This window comes from Myotis davidii, unplaced genomic scaffold, assembly GCF_000327345.1.
Source record: "Myotis davidii unplaced genomic scaffold, ASM32734v1 scaffold53, whole genome shotgun sequence".
Lineage (NCBI taxonomy): Eukaryota > Metazoa > Chordata > Mammalia > Chiroptera > Vespertilionidae > Myotis > Myotis davidii.
This window is the reverse complement of record NW_006286140.1, coordinates 6,186,062-6,191,873: the sequence shown is the minus strand read 5'-3', so window position 1 is coordinate 6,191,873 and position 5,812 is coordinate 6,186,062.

Genomic DNA, 5,812 nt, shown 5'->3' with positions numbered 1-5,812 from the left:
TGCGCAGCCTTGGTGCTCCCGCCTCGCCAGCCCCGCCGCCCCGGCGCCGCCCGGGTTCACGGTCAAGGGGCGAGGCGCTGCTTCTGACGTCTATCGCGGCGCCGCGGGGCCAAGACCTGCTGCCCCCTGGTGGGCGCGTGCGGCACTGCTTCTTGAAAGCCTGTATTCACAGCGCATGGTCAGATATGTCATCTTAACAAAATCATGGATGAGTTATCTCCACACATCACATGAGAAAACACACCTATTGAGAACAAGAGGGCTCCTCCCTACCACCCAGTCTGTAAGAGGCAAAGCAAGAACTAGAACAACCTCGTCTTCCAACCCTGGTGCCCCGCAGTTTCCAATTCGTGGTGCTGGGTGCTAGGTGCTAGGTGCTAGGTGCTAGGTGCTAGGTGCTAGGTGCTAGGGCTGGCGGGAGAACACGGTCTCATAGTTCACGATGCTTCTGATCAGACTGGGAAACACGGACACACGAGGAAAGTTAAATTCGAGGGGTGAGGCAGGTGTGTGTCTTTATCGCACTCGTAGTTAAAGTAGATACGTAATGAATACGTGTAAAATAATTCATGTACTAGCAAAAGAATGTTATAGGGCAATACAAGAAACCCACTAGGTGAATGAGTGTCAGATGGGGGAACAATGGCTGGAAATGTCTTCCAGAGGAATTAATGGAAGTAAATAAGCTGTTAATCATCATTGCTATAGAACGTATGCCATGCCTGCTTTCTATTATGTGGTTTACATAGATTATCTCATTTGACCTGTAAGAGCATGTTATTTTATTTTTCCCTTTTTTTAAAAAAATACTTTTATTAATTTCAGAGAGGAAAGAAGAGTGAAAGAGAGATAGAAACATCAATGATGAGAGAGAATCATTGATTGGCTGCCTCCTGCACACCCCCCACTGGGGATCGAACCCCCAACCTGGGCATGTGCCCTTGACCAGAATCGAACTTAGGACCCTTTAATCGCAGGTCGATGCTCTATCCACTGAGCCAAACTGGCTAGGGCAGAACATGTTTTTTCATCATCCCTTTTTTACAAAAGAGTTCATACAGGTTAAGCATCTTGTTCAGGGTCACATGGCTAGGAAGTAGTTGTGCTGGGATTTGAGGCCAGGCAGTTTAATTGCAGAGCCCGCACTCTTAACTATCCTAGTGTTGTATTTTTTAATTTTTTAAAATGGATTTCAGAGAAAGGAAGGGAGAGGGAGAGAAAGATAGAACCATCAGTGATGAGAATCATGGATCAGCTGCCTCCTGCACAACTCATACTGGAAATTGATCCAGAAACACCAGGAATGTGCCCTGACTTGGAGTCCGACCGTGATCTGCTGATTCATGGGTCAACGCTCAACCACTGAGCCACACCCACCAGGCATATCCCAGTGTTTTTCCAACTTGGTTGTATATGGTAAATACCTGGATCTCATAACTAGGTTTACTTGGTTTGGATGTGGTCTGGGCAGCTGGAAGGTTTAAAGCTCCCCGTATGATTATGCTAGCAATGTGCAGCCAAGTTTGAAAACCACTAACAACTGCAATACAACAAGCCCTTCAAATGGCACCAGGTTAAATTCTTCCATCCTCAGTCAACATGGGAAGCACAGAGAATCTACCCTATGTTTAAAAATCTTCAAACAGGTGGTGGCATAATCTCAGGAAACTCTCATTTTCAGTTCTCCCTATCCCTCCCCCCTCCCAAAAAATAAATAAAAACACCTTACATAAACATTCTCTTTATAAACCACATATCAGCTTACTTATCTCCATTTAGAGATCATTATTATGATCATCTGCCCTCTTATTTGCTAGACTTCTGAGAAAACAGAGGACTTTTATCCTGTGTTAAAACCCCTGGAGGAGCTTTAATGTAAGACAAGAAAGAACATTTTCTATGTGTTACATAATTCAAAGATTATCTGTGTACTGGGAAATAATAACCAATTTAATAATTTCAGGCTATAATGCATTTCCATTCTAAATAAATAGCTGACTGAAGTCAAACCAAATAGGAATTACTTTCTGAAGTAATTTTTAAGTGAAGAAATACATTCAGGACACCAAAAATGTAATATTTTTAGAACTAATGTCTATTAGAAATATAATGAGAGCCACATATATAATATTAAATTTTCTAGTAGCCACATTTTATTTTTGTCATTTCTTTAATATACAACTTTATTTCTGGTTATAGAAACAAATGCTAAGAGGAGAAACAGTACTTCCCCATCCATATACAATCCTGTATAATAAAAGCCTAGATGACGTCACGTCCTTGTGTGACATACCTTCTAAACATTGTCACAAGATGACTGCCACAAGGTGGCCACGTGCACAGTGGAGGAGGGGCCAGGTGGGCGGTGAGGCCTAAGGGTCCCGTGGCTCAGTGCGGCCCGGAGGAGGCAGGTCCCGGAGGCGGCAGAGGAGGCGGGTTGTGGCAGGGGAGGGCAGTTGTGGGAGATCAGGCTGGCGGGGGAGCAGTTAGGCGTCAATCAGGCCAGCAGGGCAGCGGTTAGGGGGGCATCAGGCTGGCAGGCAGGTGAGTGGTTAGGAGCCAGTGAGCCCAGATTGTGAGAGGGATGTCCGACTGCCTAAACCGGCAGTCAGACATCCCATGAGGGGTCCCAGATTGAAGAGGGTGCAGGCCGGGTTGAGAAACACCCACCCCCCGCCCATACATGAATTTCATGCACCGGGCCTCTAGTCCATACTAATAAAAGCCTATGTTGTCATCACACCCTCATGCCATGATGCCCTCATGCTGCAACAAGCGATCACCAGGAGGCTGCGTGCGCAGCAGGCTCATGTGTGTGGTTGGGGCTGTGTAAGCTGCGAGGTACACGCGGGTGGGCGGGGACTTGATGCTGCATCCCAGAAGGGACTTGACCAGGAGATGCATCGTGGGAGCAGATGGTGGCTGCTGCTGCCCAGGACCAGCCCAAGGCTCAGGCAAGCCGCGGATGGTGCCTGCCGCTGTGAGGGCCCAAGGCTCAGGCGGTGAAGGCTGGGCCGAGGTTCAGGCAAGCTGCAGTGGCTGCGAGGGCCGAGGCTCAGGCAGCCTCACGGCGGGCAGTGGCAGTAGCAGAGGCGCGATGGGGGTATCACCTTCCCCTGATTGTCGGATCGCCTCCTGCAGAGGGAGGCCAGAGGCAGCAGCAGCTGGGGTGATGGGGGCAGTGCCTTTCCCTGATCGGCCCGTTGCCTCCCACAGAGAGAGGCCAGACTGCGGCTTAGGCCCACTCCCCACAAGCCATCAGTAGGACATCCCCTGAGGGCTCCCGAATTGTGAGAGGGGCCAGGCCGGGATGAGGGACTCCACTGGGCCTCTAGTTTAATAGATAAAAGAACAGTCACAATAAATGAAAAACAAAATGTAGAAATTTTAAACCTTGTCATAGCTTTAAAACATTAATGTCTGATTCAATTAGAAACCACATTCATTTCTCCAACCTTAAATAAAAAGTACGGCTCCTTATTTAAAAAGTCCTGTATCCCATTAGAAATGGAAAGGCCGGAGCAGCTACAGGGACCCCTCCCGATGGTGGCCTGGCCCCCGCCACCACGGTGGGCCTCTGCGAACCGCCCTGGGCTCCCCGGACCCAACTGCACTCACAGGCGGTGCCATTGCAACATGACCTCCACTTCACACCCCAGGCTTAGACCTTAATTTTCACTTTGGAGGATACCACTGCTTTTGAAGCACTGATTACACATTTTCATTTTTTAAAATTGATTTTATAGAGAGAGGAAGGGAAAGGGAGAGAGATAGAAACATCGATGAGAGAGAATCATCAATTGGCTGCCTCCTGCATGCCCCGCACCAGGGATGGAGCAGGCAACCTGGGCATGTGCCCTGACCCGGAATTGACCTGGCGAGCTCTTGGTGCACAGGATGGTGCTCAGTCAGCTGGGGCACTCCAGCTGGGACCCAGTATCCACATCTATATATATAAAAAAGCCCAGTGACTGGCATGGTGGAACGACCAGAATGACCAAAACGACTGGTGGCTATGATGCGCACTGCGGCAACCAACCAGCCTGATCCATGATCCAGGCCCCGATCGGCACCCCACCCGTATACGAATTCATGCACCTTTTTAAAAAATAAAAGGAGCAGGCTGGGAGAGGTCAGTGGGGGGAAAGGAGACATATGTAATATTTTCAACAATAAAGAATTAAAAGTAAATAAAAAATAAAAAGAGCATAGCTGGTGTGGCTCATTGGTTGAGGATTGACTTATGAACCATGATGTCACAGTTTTATTTCTGTCAGGGCACATGCCTGGGTTGCAGGCTTGATCTTCAGTGTGGGGGTGCAGCCAATCAATGATTCTCTCTCATCATTGATGTTTCTATCTCTCCCTCTTCTTCTCTGAAATCAATAAAAATATAAATATTAAAAAATTAAAAAGAAAAAGAAACTAGTGAAGTTAATTTAATTTCATATTTTATTTAACCTCAAATATGCAAAATATCATTTTGACATGAAATTGCTGTATAAGTTATTAATGAGACATTTTACTCTCTTTTTTTTTAGTACTGAGTAAAACTCAGGGTGTATTTTACACTCACGGCACACCCCAGTCCAGACTAGCCTCACATCAAGTGCTCAGGAACCACTGTGATTGGTGGCTGTGGCACAAACAGTGCAAATCTAGGCCAAGCCTGTGCTATGAAATGTTGCCTTCTCAAGATGCTTTCTGGATGGATTTCACTGACTTGCTTCTAACTTGTCTCTGCTCCACCATTGCTTTAAAATGTATCCAAAGCCCACCTGGTGTGATTCAGGGGTGGAGTGTCGACCTATAAACCAGAAGGTCACGGTTCAATTCCAGATCAGGGCACATGCCGGTGTTGCAGGCTCTATCCCCAGTCAGGGGCATGCCGGAGGCAGCAGATCAATGATTCTCTCACAATCATTGATGTTTCTCTCTCTCTCTCTCTCTCTCTCTCGCTCTCCCTTCCTCTCTGAAGTCAATTAAAATATATTAAAAAAATAAAATAAAATGTTCCTAAGACCCACAACTCATTGCTGACTGTGGCCAAGCTTAGACCCTTCAATGACCTTGGCTAGCCTGTCAGAAGAGATGAGCTGGAGGGCTCAGCTCCCTTGCTCAGCTGCCAGATAATCCTGTCTTCTTCTTGATGCTTTGCTGCCCCTGTGGGGCAAGCAGTAGTACTGCATGGTTAACCAGAAAAAGCTGCACTAAACCAGACATTTTTAAAAGAATGATCATGGTAATCCCTCTACCGCTTGGTAAACAGCACAGTAATTCTGGAAAGCGTTTTGGCACATACACAGACAATCTACCCTCATGAATTATGGTCCGGACTCAAATGGTAACTTTAAAGCATGGAAATATTTTGGATCATTTGATTGGGAGTTAAGGTTTTCTCAATTACACAAAGCTTTCAGAACCAAAAACACATAGGTTTAAGTCTTTCACATTTAGGATCCCTACATTCTCGCCAATCATTTTCTTCAGTGTTTGCTGCCTCTTCACAGAAATACATACAGATTCTATTCCAACATTCCTGTCATTCCAACCCAGTCACTCCTGCCCTTTGCATTTTGTCTTTTTTGTTTAATCCTCACCTGAGGATATTTTTTCATTGATTTTTAGAAAGAGTGGAAGCGAGAAGGAGAGACACACAGAGAGAAACATCAATGTGAGAGAGACACATGGATTGGTTGCCTCTGCACGTGCTCCCTGACCAGGGCTGGGGATCGAGCCCGCAGCAACTGAGGTTGCCCTTGACCAGAATCAAACTCGGGCCCCTTCCGTCCACAGGCCAATATTCTATCCA